This window comes from Rana temporaria, chromosome 7 (genome assembly GCF_905171775.1).
Source record: "Rana temporaria chromosome 7, aRanTem1.1, whole genome shotgun sequence".
NCBI lineage: Eukaryota > Metazoa > Chordata > Amphibia > Anura > Ranidae > Rana > Rana temporaria.
In genome coordinates, this window is record NC_053495.1 from 89,762,128 (window position 1) to 89,778,018 (window position 15,891).

Here is a 15,891-nt window from a genome sequence, read left to right on the forward strand (position 1 = left end):
TCACGTATGTCAATCTCCAGGCCCCTTCTCACTGCGAGGTTGTGCAGCATGCAACATGCCCCTATGATCTGGCACACAAAGTCTGGGGAATACAACAGGGTACCCCCAGACTTATCCAGGCATCGGAAACGGGACTTTAGGAGGCCAAATGTGCGTTCCACCACTCCACGGGTACGTGCGTGTGCTTCATTGTATCTTCTCTCTCCTGGGGTTTGGGGGTTCCGGAATGGGGTCATGAGATGGGGTCCCAGTGCATATGCCGCGTCACCTGGAAGGGAAAAGACAGGAGGATGTTAGTCATGCATGTGCCCCTCGTGATGTCTGCATCATGGGGGGGGACAGTCATACCTGACACCCATGTCACTCACCAACCAGCCAGCTGTTCCCGTACACGTTCTGTTTAAATTCTGTAGGGATGTTGCTTTGCCGGTAGATGAAGCTGTCATGGCTGGATCCTGGGTGTTTGGCACGGACGTGCCATATGAGGCATTGGGCATCGGCAATCACCTGTACATTGATGGAATGCCAATGCTTGCGATTGCAGTATATGTGCTCCATGTCACGGGGGGGCTGTAGTGCCACATGGGTGCAATCAATGGCCCCCACAGTGCGTGGGAATCTGTCAATTTGGTAGAAATCTGTCATTGTCTTCAGCCGCTGGACCTCCTGGGTGGGTTTTATGATTTGGTTGGCCATGCGTCTCAGGATTGCAGGGATAACCTGGTGCACACATCTGCTCATGGTGGATTGTGACATCCCAGCCGACAATCCACTTGTTCTTTGAAAAGATCCAGTGGCCAGGAAATGCAGTGTTGCCAGGACCTTCACCAGTGGCTGCACTGCATGTACGCGGTGTGTCTTGCTGGTGATGTCATCCTGCAGGGTTCTGGTTATTTCCAGGATGACTTCACGGCTGAATCTGTAGATGCGAAACACCTCCAATTCCCCCATGTCAAAGACGTCAATGCGCGTGCGGAATACTCTCTCCCGTGCCCTCCTACGTGCCCGTCGACGCAATAGTGCAAGGACCACGGCTGCCCCTGGCATGTTGGCACACAGATGTGTTGTCCAGCAAGTGTTGTTGCTCAGGTCGTGTGTAACGCTGCTGCTTTAGCTGCTCTCCAGCTGACCTGTGCAAGTCTGGTCCAAAGCTACCCCTGCTTTTATGAGGGGTAACTTGGCGCCGGAATTTTCTCTTCCGCTCACCGGGAGTAGCCTGCGCCGGACAAGCTTAAGTTTATGAATCGGCCCAAAAACCTAATTTGCATATTTAAAACCAAAAAACCATGGCCACGCCAGATCGGACCAGCGTAAATCTGCACCAACGCCGCGCCGGCGTGGAAAGGTTACACCGAGGCGATGAAGTCTATTTGGAGGCGTAATATGGTTCTCTGGGTAAGGCGCAGCGATCCGCCGGCGCAAATCTGCACTTACGCCGTGCATCTACCAAAAAAACGGTGTAAGTGCTTTATGAATCTGCCCCACAATATATACTGTTCAATCTCCACACACATATATAATAGTGTATGAATAGAGGTGTAAATCCATTCCACAATGTGCTGTGCTAATATCCATTTTATAATCATCTTTTGAGTTAGATACATTGGATATTAGCACAACACATTGTGGAATGGATTTACACCACTATTATACACTATTATATGTGTGTGGAGATTGAACAGTATGTATGTTTAAATAAGATTGGAGTGTATTAATACTTTGATTATCCTTGGGGGTTTCCACCATCATTCACAATACATTTTTGCACATTTGAATTTATATAATTATAGGGGGAGGTTGCACTGCATGTTTAATTTTTTTTTAGGCATTTTGTTTATGTCAGAGTCCCCTATATCAGATTCTCTTTAGAGACCAGTCTTTAAGGGGGTGTTGATGTAAGGTGACTGTGAAATAATGGGTGTCTCTAAAGAGGGGGGGTGATATAAAGACACACTGATCCTTATATCATAATGTGGGTCTCTAAAGGGGTGCTTATATAAAGAGAGTTTCCCTTATCTAATAGAGGTCTCTAAGTAGGGGGGTGCTGATATAATAGGGGGTCTCCAAATGGTCAACAGCAGTTAGAACCCCCCTCCCCACAGGCCCCCCATTAGCTCAGATTCCCCTTCCCTTATATCGGTCCCCACCTCCCTTCGATTAGATCAGGGACCCCCCATCAGTGTCCCCTGCCCTGAAAGACCCCCATTAGACTGCCTTACCAAGAGTCGCTTCGAGACAGGAAGTGTGGGAGCTGGAGCATTCATTCACAGGGCTGCTGTTAGAAATTATTGGGACCCCCTGAGGAGGGAAAGAGGTGGGTGGAAGGAGGTAAAAAAGGGGAAGGTGAGGGAGAGAGAGAGAGAGAGAGAGAGAGAGAGGGGTGGCAGGAGAGAGGCAAGAGAGAGAGAGGGGGCAGGAGAGAGAGGGAGGGGGGCAGGAGAGAGAGAGAGGGGGGCAGGAGAGAGAGAGAGGGGGGCAGGAGAGAGAGAGGGGGCAGGAGAGAGAGAGAGAGGGAGGCAGGAGAGAGAGGGGGGCAGGGGAGAGAGAGAGGGGGGCAGGAGAGAGAGAGAGGGGGCAGGAGAGAGAGAAACAGAGGGCAGGAGAGAGGCAAGAGAGAGAGAGGGGGCAGGAGAGAGAGAGAGGGAGGCAGGAGAGAGAGAGAGGGAGGCAGGAGAGAGAGAGAGGGAGGCAGGAGAGAGAGGGAGGCAGGAGAGAGAGGGGGGCAGGAGAGAGAGGGGGCAGGAGAGAGAGGGGGGACAGGAGAGAGAGAGAGGGGGCAGGAGAGAGAGGGGGCAGGAGAGAGAGAGGCAGGAGAGAGAGGCAGGAGAGAGAGGGGCAGTAGAGAGGGGGCAGGAGAGAGAGAGGGGCAGCAGAGAGAGAGAGAGGGGGCAGCAGAGAGAGAGAGAGGGGGCAGGAGAGAGAGAGAGGGGGGCAGGAGAGAGAGGGGCAGGAGAGAGAGGGGGGCAGGAGAGAGAGAGGGAGGGAGGCAGGAGAGAGAGAGAGAGAGAGGGGGCAGGAGAGAGAGAGAGGGGGCAGGAGAGGGAGAGAGGCAGGAGAGAGAGGGGGCAGGAGAGAAAGAGAGGCAGTAGAGAGAGGGGGCAGGAGAGAGAGAGAGGCATGAGAGAAGGGGCATGAGAGAGAGAGGCATGAGAGAGTAGACAGGAGAGAGAGGCATGAGAGAGGGGGAGCAGAAGAGAAAGGGGGGCAGAAGAGATAGAGAGAGGGGGCAGGAGAGAGAGAGAGAGAACGGGCAGGAGAGAGAGAGGGGGGCAGGAGAGAGAGAAGGGGGGCAGGAGAGAGAGGGGGCAGTAGAGAGAGGCAGGAGAGAGAGGGGCAGCAGAGAGAGAGAGAGAGAGGGGCAGCAGAGAGAGGCAGGAGAGAGAGTTTATGTCAGAGTCCCCTATATCAGATTCTCTTTAGAGACCAGTCTTTAAGGGGGTGTTGATGTAAGGTGACTGTGAAATAATGGGTGTCTCTAAAGAGGGGGGGTGATAGATAGACACACTGATCCTTATATCATAATGTGGGTCTCTAAAGGGGTGCTTATATAAAGAGAGTTTCCCTTATCTAATAGAGGTCTCTAAGTAGGGGGGTGCTGATATAATAGGGGGTCTCCAAATGGTCAACAGCAGTTAGAACCCCCCTCCCCACAGGCCCCCCATTAGCTCAGATTCCCCTTCCCTTATATCGGTCCCCACCTCCCTTCGATTAGATCAGGGACCCCCCATCAGTGTCCCCTGCCCTGAAAGACCCCCATTAGACTGCCTTACCAAGAGTCGCTTCGAGACAGGAAGTGTGGGAGCTGGAGCATTCATTCACAGGGCTGCTGTTAGAAATTATTGGGACCCCCACCCCCTGAGGAGGGAAAGAGGTGGGTGGAAGGAGGTAAAAAAGGGGAAGGTGAGGGAGAGAGAGAGAGAGAGAGAGAGAGAGAGAGAGAGGGGGGTGGCAGGAGAGAGGCAAGAGAGAGAGAGAGGGGGCAGGAGAGAGAGGGAGGGGGGCAGGAGAGAGAGAGAGGGGGGCAGGAGAGAGAGAGGGGGCAGGAGAGAGAGAGAGAGGGAGGCAGGAGAGAGAGGGGGGCAGGGGAGAGAGAGAGGGGGGCAGGAGAGAGAGAGAGGGGGCAGGAGAGAGAGAAAGGGAGGCAGGAGAGAGAGAGAGGGAGGCAGGAGAGAGAGGGAGGCAGGAGAGAGAGGGGGGCAGGAGAGAGAGGGGGCAGGAGAGAGAGGGGGGACAGGAGAGAGAGAGAGGGGGCAGGAGAGAGAGAGAGGGGGCAGGAGAGAGAGGGGGCAGGAGAGAGAGAGGCAGGAGAGAGAGGCAGGAGAGAGAGGGGCAGTAGAGAGGGGGCAGGAGAGAGAGGGGGGCAGCAGAGAGAGAGAGAGGGGGCAGCAGAGAGAGAGAGAGAGGGGGCAGGAGAGAGAGAGAGGGGGGCAGGAGAGAGAGGGGCAGGAGAGAGAGAGAGGGGGGCAGGAGAGAGAGAGGGAGGGAGGCAGGAGAGAGAGAGAGAGAGAGGGGGCAGGAGAGAGAGAGAGGGGGCAGGAGAGGGAGAGAGGCAGGAGAGAGAGGGGGCAGGAGAGAAAGAGAGGCAGTAGAGAGAGGGGGCAGGAGAGAGAGAGAGAGGCATGAGAGAAGGGGCATGAGAGAGAGAGGCATGAGAGAGTGGACAGGAGAGAGAGGCATGAGAGAGGGGGAGCAGAAGAGAAAGGGGGGCAGAAGAGATAGAGAGAGGGGGCAGGAGAGAGAGAGAGAACGGGCAGGAGAGAGAGAGGGGGGCAGGAGAGAGAGAAGGGGGGCAGGAGAGAGAGGGGGCAGTAGAGAGAGGCAGGAGAGAGAGGGGCAGCAGAGAGAGAGAGAGAGAGAGGGGGCAGCAGAGAGAGGCAGGAGAGAGAGGGGCAGCAGAGAGAGAGAGAGGGGGCAGCAGAGAGAGGGGGGGCAGCAGAGAGAGAGGGGGGGTGGCAGCAGAGAGAGAGGGGACAGCAAAGAGAGAGAGAGAGGGGGGCAGGAGAGAGAGAGAGGGGGCAGCAGAGAGAGAGAGAGGGGCAGGAGAGAGAGAGGGGGGCAGGAGAGAGAGAGAGGGAGGCAGGAGAGAGAGAGAGGGAGGCAGGAGAGAGAGGGAGGCAGGAGAGAGAGGGGGCAGGAGAGAGAGGGGGGACAGGAGAGAGAGAGAGGGGGCAGGAGAGAGAGAGAGGGGGCAGGAGAGAGAGGGGGCAGGAGAGAGAGAGGCAGGAGAGAGAGGCAGGAGAGAGAGGGGCAGTAGAGAGGGGGCAGGAGAGAGAGGGGGGCAGCAGAGAGAGAGAGAGGGGGCAGCAGAGAGAGAGAGAGAGGGGGCAGGAGAGAGAGAGAGGGGGGCAGGAGAGAGAGGGGCAGGAGAGAGAGAGAGGGGGGCAGGAGAGAGAGAGGGAGGGAGGCAGGAGAGAGAGAGAGAGAGAGGGGGCAGGAGAGAGAGAGAGGGGGCAGGAGAGGGAGAGAGGCAGGAGAGAGAGGGGGCAGGAGAGAAAGAGAGGCAGTAGAGAGAGGGGGCAGGAGAGAGAGAGAGGCATGAGAGAAGGGGCATGAGAGAGAGAGGCATGAGAGAGTGGACAGGAGAGAGAGGCATGAGAGAGGGGGAGCAGAAGAGAAAAGGGGGCAGAAGAGATAGAGAGAGGGGGCAGGAGAGAGAGAGAGAACGGGCAGGAGAGAGAGAGGGGGGCAGGAGAGAGAGAAGGGGGGCAGGAGAGAGAGGGGGCAGTAGAGAGAGGCAGGAGAGAGAGGGGCAGCAGAGAGAGAGAGAGAGAGAGAGAGGGGGCAGCAGAGAGAGGCAGGAGAGAGAGGGGCAGCAGAGAGAGAGAGAGAGAGGGGGCAGCAGAGAGAGGGGGGGCAGCAGAGAGAGAGGGGGGGTGGCAGCAGAGAGAGAGGGGACAGCAAAGAGAGAGAGAGAGGGGGGCAGGAGAGAGAGAGGGGGCAGCAGAGAGAGAGAGAAGGGCAGGAGAGAGAGGGGCAGGAGAGAGAGAGAGGGGGGCAGGAGTGAGAGAGGGAGAGAGACAGGAGAGAGAGAGGGGGCAGGAGAGAGGGAGGGGGCAGGAGAGAGAGAGAGGGAAAGAGGCAGGAGAGAGAGGGGGCAGGAGAGAGAGGCATGAGAGAGGGGGCAGGAGAGAGAGAGGCATGAGAGAGGGGGCAGGAGAGAGATAGGCATGAGAGAGGGGACAGGAGAGAGAGGCAGGGGAGGGGAGCAGAAGAGAGAGGGGGCAGGAGAGAGAGGGTGGCAGCAGAGAGAAGGGAGAGGGGGCAGGAGAGAGAGAGGGGGCAGGAGAGAGAGAGAGAGGGGGCAGGAGAGAAAGAGGGGAGAGAGAGGGGGCATGAGAGAGGGGAAGAGGGTGAAGGGGGCAGGAGAGAGAGGGAGGGAGGGGGCAGGAGAGGGAGGGGGCAGGAGAGAGAGGGGGAGGAGAGAGAGGGGGGTAGGAGAGAGAGCGGGGGGAGGAGAGAGAGGGGGGCAGGAGAGAGAGGAAGAGGGGGGCAGGAGAGAGAGGAAGGGGGGCAGGAGAGAGAGAGGCTGACCTCAGGAGACAGTGACACACAGCGCGATTTAGGACTCTGGAGCATGCAGGGCAGGCGCGATTATCCACAGACAGCCCTCTGCATCCACATGACCAGCAGCTATGGCTCTAGGTGACCCTCATGTCCGCTGTGCGATCCGTCCCGCACATGACTTTAGGGTTGCCATGACATGCAGCCTGCTCGGCCAATCACGGGACACCCGCCGGCAGCAGCCTCCGCTCGGCCAATCACAGACCCTCATGCCATGACCTTTCTGTCAATCAGGACACCCGCCGGGCTCAGAGAGCGCACCGCTGTACAACAAACAGACACTGGGGCTGATTTACCAAGCCTGTGCGCCATGACTCACGGCGCACAGGCAAGAGTAAAAGTGTTTTTGACATTTACTAAAGAAATACGCTGCTAGTGCAGTGTATTTCCTTAGTTACTAAAGTGCTCAGTGCGCCCAGGAGAGAGCGCATTGAGCACTACTATAGACCTGGCGCACGGCACATTGAAATGTAAATAGCAGGGATTTGGGTGGGAGTTTATTAGGGGGGAGGTGGGGTGCTGCGGGGGAAGTGTAGTGACATGTATTTGAATGTGTGTTGCTGGCCGAATTGAAAGTGAAAGTGATTTTAGGGAACCGATCCCCGTACGCTTGCACAGTACGCCTGAACCTCGGGAGGTTCATTTGCATACTGGGCATGCGTACTGAGAAATATCGGAGATTCCCGTGCGCCTTGTCAGTATGCCGAGAAAATCTTGGTAAATACCAAGCGGTGTAGCTGTAATTCCTGTGCGTGACGCGGCGCACGGGAATCTCCGACCTGTTTTCAGCTTGCGCTGACCATGAAGGGGAACTCCGTGCCAAATTTCAAAGCAAAAACCGGCGCGAGTTCCCCTCCAGGTGCATACCAGGCTCTTAGGCTTGGTCTGGAACGCGAGGGGTTATACCCGCGCCAAAAACCAGCGCGGGGTTCCCCCCAGATCCAAACCAAGCCCTCATCCCAAGCACGCAGTCTGGCCCGGACAGGAATGGGGGTGGGGATGAGCGAACGCCCCCCTCCTGAGCCATACCAGACCGCATGCCCCTTGACATGGGGGAGTGTGTGCTTTGGGGGAGGGGGGCACGGCCCCCCCACCCCAAAGCACTCTTGTCCCCATGTCGATAGGGACAAGAGCCTCTTCCCGACAACCCTTGCCGTTGGTTGTCGGGGTATGCGGGTGGGGGGTTTTCGGAATCTGCGAGCCCCCTATAATAAGGGGGCCCCCAGATGCCGGCCCCCCACCCTATGTGAATGAGTATGGGGTACATCGTACCCCTACCCATTCACCTGGGGAAAAAATGTAAAGTAAAAAAAACACACCACACAGAATAAAATAATTTATTAGTCAGCTCCGGAGCCCCCCTTTCTTTTTTAAGCTCTTTTGGAAGGGGGGTGTCTTCTCTCCCGATCTTCCGCCGGGACCCTGGGCTTCGCCGATTTCTGCCGGGGGAGGGCGCCATCCCTCGGTCTTATCCGGTGCCTTCCGTGGGGGGCCCCCCAAACCATTTAAGCTCTTTTACATTAGGGGGGGTGTGAAGGATATGCTTCAGTGTAATTCTCCCTGCTAGTAATTGTGTGTGTGTTAGAGGTAACAGGTGATTTCAGGTGTGACTCATTCCTCTGTTGAAATGTTAATGTCCCTTCCTCAGCCAGCTCCCTATTTGAAAGGGTAATTGATCTATTGTGTGTGTGAAGGAGACCTGTGTTTACTGTTTGCTGTGATTAGATAAGGGGCTCATGTTAATTATTCTGATTGCTTCATTGTGGTAATTACCTCTTCTATATGCGGGGCCAAGCTGTCTAGATAACGTATTCTGTTACAACTAGTAATTACCTTCACTGATGTCATTATCTAAAGAAATGCGTCTTCAGAGTCGGCGCCAAAGTGTCTGCCTATAATCTGTATGAGAGCCCCCACTGTGTGTGAAAAGGGGGTTGAGAGTTCATTGTTCTGTGATTGAGGATTTAGCTTGTAAACTGCATATATACCAGCAGCATGCTGCCATTAAAGTGTCTTGTTCCAGCAGTAAGCTCTGACTCATGTGTGGCTTATTGGGCGATTCCAGGAATATTCCTCCTCGTGGAATATTGGGTGACTTTCGTTATGGGAAGAAGGGAATGTTTGACGGGGATATCATTCTAATACCGTCACAACTGGTTGGCAGCAGCGGGATTTTCCCTTCTACTCTCCTTTACACCCGGATTCCAAGCAGACACTGGAAGAACTACTGGAAGTTCGTGGAAGGATTGCTAGCAACAAAACCAAGCGGGTCATCATAGCAGAATTAATGGAGCTAGGCAAGGAGAACTTGGTTGCAGCAACGCCAGCAGTACAAGAGATGGAGACACCAGTGATTCAGGAAGAGGAATCGCCAGCCAACAAAGTAATGAGAGAGAAGCTAGCATGGTTCGGTCCGAACCCAACGGCGGATGTGGTGCTGAAAGTGATGGACCTGTTAGTAAATGCAGAGCTAGAGGAGGCTAAACAAATAAGAGATGCAGAACTACAGTTAAAACTGGCAGCAGTCCAACAAGCAGCCACACATTCTCCAAACAGTGGCCCAGATTCAAGAAGCAATTGCGCCCGTGTAACCGTGCAAGCGCAATTGCTTACTTGCTTCGGTGTAACGAGTGCTCCTGATTCAGGAACCTCGTTACACCGGCTGCAGCCTAAAATCTGCGCGGCATAAGGCTCTTATGCCTCGCAGATTTTAGGCTGCATTCTTGCGGGGGCCGATAGGGGGCACTCCCATTGTGTATCAGCGTGTAGTATGCAAATTGCATACTACCAATGATTCACAATCTTGCGCGGGCCCCGCGCAAGCCAGGTACGGAGTTTCCGTACGGCTACTTTAGCGCAAGGCTGCCCTTTCTAATAGCAGGGGCAGCCTGTGCTAAAGTATACCGCCGCTCCCGCGTCGCGACGTTCAAATGTTACGTCGTTTGCGTAAGTGCTTCATGAATGGCGCTGGACGCCATTCACGTTCACTTTGAAGCAAATGACGTCCTTGCGACGTCATTTGCCGCAATGCACGTCGGGATCATTTAACTTGCGCGCGCTTACGCCGGGCAAATTTGCCGGCGCGCCCTCGCAAGTCACAGAGCTACTGCTCCGTGAATCGAGGGCAGCGCAAAATATTTGCGTGGGCGCAGGGCAAAATCGTTGCCCTGCTCCCACGCAAATATCGCGCAAATCTTATTGAATCTGGGCCACTGAGTACAGCACAGCAGACACAAGGAAGATTCCGTTTAGCGCTTTTAAAGCTTTTGATGAAAAGGACTGTGAAATTGATAACTACCTGGCAGATTTTGAGCGACAATGTAATCTGCACCGAATATCTAGAAGAGAGTGGGTTTCAATATTGTCAGGCAAACTGTCAGGCAAAGCTTCTGATGCTTTCCGGACCGTGCCAGATCAGGATATCCATAGCTACGCCCGGGTTAAAGAAGTGCTCTGGCTCGTTATGCAGTAACCCCAGAGTCCCACCGACAGAAGTTCAGGGACTCACGCAAAACCACGAAAGACTCTTACGCGGAATGGGCATGCCAGTTATCCCTGTCAGCCTCTAACTGGGTTAACAGCAGCCAGGCCACCACCGCAGAGGACATTTTGCAACTAATGCTCCTGGAGCAATTTTACAATCACATCCAGACGGATGTCAAAGACTGGGTGAGAGATCGCAGGCCCATGACTCTACCAGAGGCCGCGAAGTTGGCGGATGAATATGCGGATACTCGCAAGACAAACCAGGTCACACCACGGGTACAACCTCCATGACCAACGGCGCCCTCACACCCACCAGCCGATAGATACCAACCTCCTAACAGACCGGTGACATCTAGCCCTCGCTATCAGCGCCAGGAGGACAACGAACAACGCTGCTTCCGGTGCAAACAGCTGGGTCACTTCAAGCAGAATTGCCCCATGAATGACAACACCAGGTCAAATTGGTCTCAACCTGGGTACCGCCCACCAGCAGCAGCCCATTATGTAGACTCGGCTTGGGATCTCCAGGAGCTGGGTCAGGAAGAACCATTGGGCACCCCTTACGAAGCCCTCATGGTACAATCTGTTATAACGGACAACAGGGAACACCATTGTCAGCTGGTCATGGGCGACAGCCATGAGCCGGAGGGGCCCTGGAGGGAGCTGGGCAGAAAGAGGCACCGCCGGCTACCCTCCAAGACGAAGAGGTCCTGGAAGCCGTATAACAAGCTGACCTGGGAGGAGAAGAAGCGATAGTCGGTGCCGAAGTGTCTGCCTATAATCTGTATGATAGCCCCCACTGTGTGTGAAAAGGGGGTGGAGAGTTCATTGTTCTGTGATTGAGGATTTAGCTTGTAAACTGCATATATACCAGCAGCATGCTGCCATTAAAGTGTCTTGTTCCAGCAGTAAGCTCTGACTCATGTGTGGCTTATTGGGCGATTCCAGGAATATTCCTCCTCGTGGAATATTGGGTGACTTTCGTTATGGGAAGAAGGGAATGTTTGACGGGGATATCATTCTAATACCGTCACAGGGGGCATCCGGACTTCGGCGACTTCTGCCGGGGGATGGCGCTGTGAAGGACTTTTTGCCTATATGCTCAGTTTAATTCTCCCTGCTAGTAATGCTGTGTGTGTTAGAGGTAAAAGGGGATTTCAGGTGTGACTCATTCCTCTGTGTACCAGACTGTTGAAATGATTAGATAAGTGGCTCATGTTAATTATTCTGATTGCTTCATTGTGGTAATTACCTCTTCTATATGCGGGGCCAAGCTGTCTAGATAACGTATTCTGTTACAACTAGTAATTAACTTCACTGATGTCATTATCTAAAGAAATGTGTCTTCAGAGTCGGCGCCTAAGTGTCCACCTATGATCTGTATGGAAGCCCCCAGTGTGTGAAAAGGGGGTGGAGATTTCATTGTTCTTTGATTGAGGATTAGCATGTAAACTGTATATATAACTAGCAGCATGCTGCCATTAAAGAGTGTCTTGTTCCAGCAGTAAGCTTGGCTCATGTGTGGATTATTGGGCAATCCCAGGAATATTCCTCCTCGTGGGATATTGGGTGATTTTCTTTATGGGAAGAAGGGAATGTTTGACGGGGATATCATTCTACTACCGTCACAGGCGCCTATCCCCCGGTCTTTCCGGTGCCTTCCGCCAGGGCCCCGGTCTTTTCTCTGCTGTCTTGGCGTTCCCTCTTCTGCCTGGCTCCCCCGCGGAGCCAGGGCTTTCTTTCCGCTTTCTTCTCTGTTCCCTCTTCTGCCTGGCTCCCCCGCAGAGCCAGGGCTTTCTTTCCGCTTTCTTATCTGTTCCCTCTTCTGCCTGTCTCCTCCGGGGAGCCCAGGGCTTCTCTCGGTGCCTTCTCCCTTCTCTTCCATTCGATGTTGACACGACGAGGTCCCGCGCTGAAATGCCGTCTGAGCGGTGGGCATCGACTTATACAGGGCAATGCCACCATGTGACCTCAACCCATGTGACATCACATTCCCTGGGCATGATGGGAATGTGATGTCACATGGGTTGAGGTCACATGGTGGCATTGCCCTATATAAGTCAATGCCCACCGCTCAGACGGCATTTCAGTGCGGGACCTCGTCGTGTCAACATCGAATGGAAGAGAAGGGAGAAGACAGAGGAGAGAAGCCCTGGCCCCCGCGGAGGAGCCAGGCAGAAGCGGAAGACAGTGCAGAAGGCCAGGGGTGTCGCCCCCCGGCGGAAAACAGCGTAGAAGCCCAGGGGAGGCTGGAGCACCCCCCGGCAGAAAATGGCGAAGTCCAGCCCCCCCCCCCGAATGTAAAAGAGCTCTATGGGGTGGGAGGCCCCGGCGGAAGACTGCGCAGAAGGCCGGGGGGGTAGGCGCACCCCCGGCAGAAAACCGCGAAGCCCGGGCCTCCCCCCGAATGTAAAAGAGCTTAATAGGGTGGGGGGCCCCGGCGGAAGACGGCAAAGCCCGGGGCCCAATGGGGTGGTGGTGGGGGGCCCCGGCAGAAGACCCCCAGCTGACTAATGAATTAATTTATAAATGTGTGTGGGTGTCTTATTTTTTTACAATTTTTTCCCCAGGTGAATGGGTAGGGGTACAATGTACCCCATACTCATTCACATAGGGTGGGGGGCCAGAATATGGGGCCCACCTTATTAAAGGGGCTCTCAGATTCTGATAAGCCCCCCGCCCGCATACCCCGACAACCAACGGCAAGGGTTGTCGGGAAGAGGCTCTTGTCCCTATCGACATGGGGACAAGAGTGCTTTGGGGTGGGGGGGCAGTAGCCCCCTCTCTCAAAGCACACACTCCCCCATGTCGAGGGCATGCGGTCTAGTACGGCTCAGGAGGGGGGGGCGCTCACTCGTCCCCACCCCCATTCCTGTCCGGGCCAGACTGCGTGCCTGGGATGGGGGTTTGGTCTGGATCTGGGGGACCCCACGCTGTTTTTTGGCGTGGGTTTAACCCCTCACGTTCCAGACCAAGCCGAAGAGCCTAATGTATCCCTGGAGGGGGACCCGCGCCGGTTTATTGTTTGAAATTTGGCGCGGAGTTCCCCTTTATCCCGGTCCTGTCAGGGGGGGAAATGCCTGATCGTCTGTTCATACAATGTATGAACAGCGATCTGTCATTTCCCCTAGTCAGTCCCACCCCCCTTACAGTTAGAACACACCCAGGGAACATAATTAACACCTCCCTCGCCCCTAGTGTTAACCCCTTTCCTTGCCAGTGACAAGAACATTGGTTGCTAGAAAAATGCCAATGGTCCCAAAAATGTGTCCGCCATAATGTCGCAGTACCGATAAAAATTCGCTGATCGCCGCCATTACTAGTAAAAAAAAAAAAATATTTATTAAAAAAGCCATAAAACTAACCCCTATTTTGTAGACGCTATAACTTTTGCGCAAACCAATCAAACGCTTATTGCGATTTTTTGGAACCAAAAATATGTCGAAGAATACGTATCGGCCTAAACTGAGGGGAAAAAATATTATTTTTAGATAATTTTGGGGATATTAATTATAGCAAACAGTAAAAATTATTTTTTTTTGTAAAAAAAAATGTCGCTCTATTTTTGTTTATAGCAAAAAAAAAGAAAAAACGCAGAGGTGATAAAATACCACCAAAAAAAAACAGTAATATGGTCTGGGGCTCAAGTGGTTAAAAATTAACAAAACACTAAAGTTAGCCCAATTTTTGGCGATAATGTGAAAGATGATGTTACACCGAGTAAATAGATACCTAACATGTCACACTTTACTATTGCAAACACTCATGGAATGGCGCCAAACTTCAGTACTTTAAAACCCCCTTTAGGCGACTTTTTTTTTTTTAGGTAACCAGTTTATAGTTACAGAGAAGGTCAAGTGCTAAAAGTATTGCTCTCGCTCTAACGCACGCGTCAATACCTCACATGTGTGGTTTGAACGGTGTTTACATATGTGGGCGGGACTTACGCAAGTCCCGCCCACATATGTAAACATCGTTTAAACCACACATGTGAGGTATTGACGCGTGCGTTAGAGCAATACTTATAGCACTAGACCTCCTCTGTAACTATAAACTGTTAACCTGAAAAAAAAAAGTGTGCGTGTTCGCTTCTGTCTGGGAGCTACTAGGGACAGGGGCGTTTTAATTATTATTATTTATTTTTGTTACGTAATAATTCACTAAGACCTCCCCTTCAGCCTGGAAAGCATGAGTTCAGGGGAAAAAACACAGCTCTCATGCTTTCAGCAGCCATTGCAGCTTTGTTCCTGCATGTGAGCTGAACTGAGCATGCTCAGGCAGTTAGAAATGTTTTACTTTCTTTTTGAGGGTGAAAATCACTTGGATGTCTCTGAGCATGCTCATAGAGCGTGGGTGGGTTAGTAATTTAAGGGCATCCTTAACAGGTGTAACCACTTACAAGCTCACCCAAACTAGAGACTGAAATTTGTTCATGTGATTTCAATTGCTTCATTACTAGCACACATGTTATAAAAAGCGTGGATAGAGCAGTCCTCAGCTGCCCTGAGAGGGGCAGGCTGGCAGGAATGTTGTTGCTAAACAGAAATGTGTTTTGTAGCATGTTTATTTTGCCAATGTTTTTTGTTTATTTTTAAATTATGTTCAATTTGATGTATTTGTCTCTGCTGCCTTATTTTGAAAAATATTTCTGAAGATGTTGGGATGGTTAACCTATGTTTATTTTGATTTTTTAAATTTATTTTTGTTTGTGTGTGTGTTTTTGTTTGTTTGTCTTTTTTGCTTTCCTTGTTTTGTTGACCAATAAAAATTACTTTCAAATTTTGAAGTTTGTTTTTTGTTACTTTTTCATGCTACAGATTTTGACAGCTGCAGCTGAAATAGGTTTGGCCTAACAAATTAGGTGTGATTTTTGTCTAAGCTTCTTTCCTGGTGTGTAATCATGAATTGGTGGACAGGCTTGAAGTGCTGATTTACAGCACTGTGCTTAAATCTAGCGCAAGGCAATCCTATTCTAATTGTGGATGTTTGAGGGAAGCCAAGTGAGTGTTAGAACCCCTGCTTGTGTTTTTTTTGGGTTGAGCTTTGTGTCCCTTTTCTTAAAATTGGCTTCACTTCCTGTCACACAGCTGAACAGAAAGTGAGGTTAAAACCCTACCAATGTCTTTTCTTGGGGGTCAATCTAACTAGTGTCCCCATTAAGCAAATTGCACTGCTGTGTACACCCCAAATGATTAGTTAGTTTGGGGTTTAGTAAAGGCAAAGCCACTCTGCAGTACAAGCGTAGTCACTGAAAATCAGAGAGGAAGCACTGATGGTTCTAACATCCAATCCTGTAGAAGCAAAGTTTTTTTTTTCTTCCTTGCTTGTCCACTTGTAATGCAAAGTGGATTTGCCTTTAGTAAATGCACCCCCAAAGTCCAAAATCCCTAATAACTTGGTGTACACAGCAAAATGCAATTTCTATAATGGGAAACTATTTAGATTGATCTGTGTCCCCAACAAAAGACATTAATAAGGTTTTACCCTCACTTCCTGTTTGGCTATGTGATAGGAAGTGAATGAATTTGAAGTAGAAAGTGACAACATTTGTGAGGTGTCTTCACCCTATTATCGGTGCAGGCATCCCCCAAAAATGAACAGATAATACTTATTTGCAAATTAAGAAAATTGTGTATTTAACATTGGGTGGTGTTTGTGGGGGGCCCTAACACACACACATTCATACATATTAGCAACGCTGTATCCTGGCCTATTGGCATGGTTATATTTTCTGAAAACTCTCTGAAATTTGTGCTTAAACTAGAACTATATTCAACACTTTTTATTTTCTTTAATTTTGGATAGAGTGAGGGAGGATTCTAGGCTCTGTCAGTTTATTTTGTA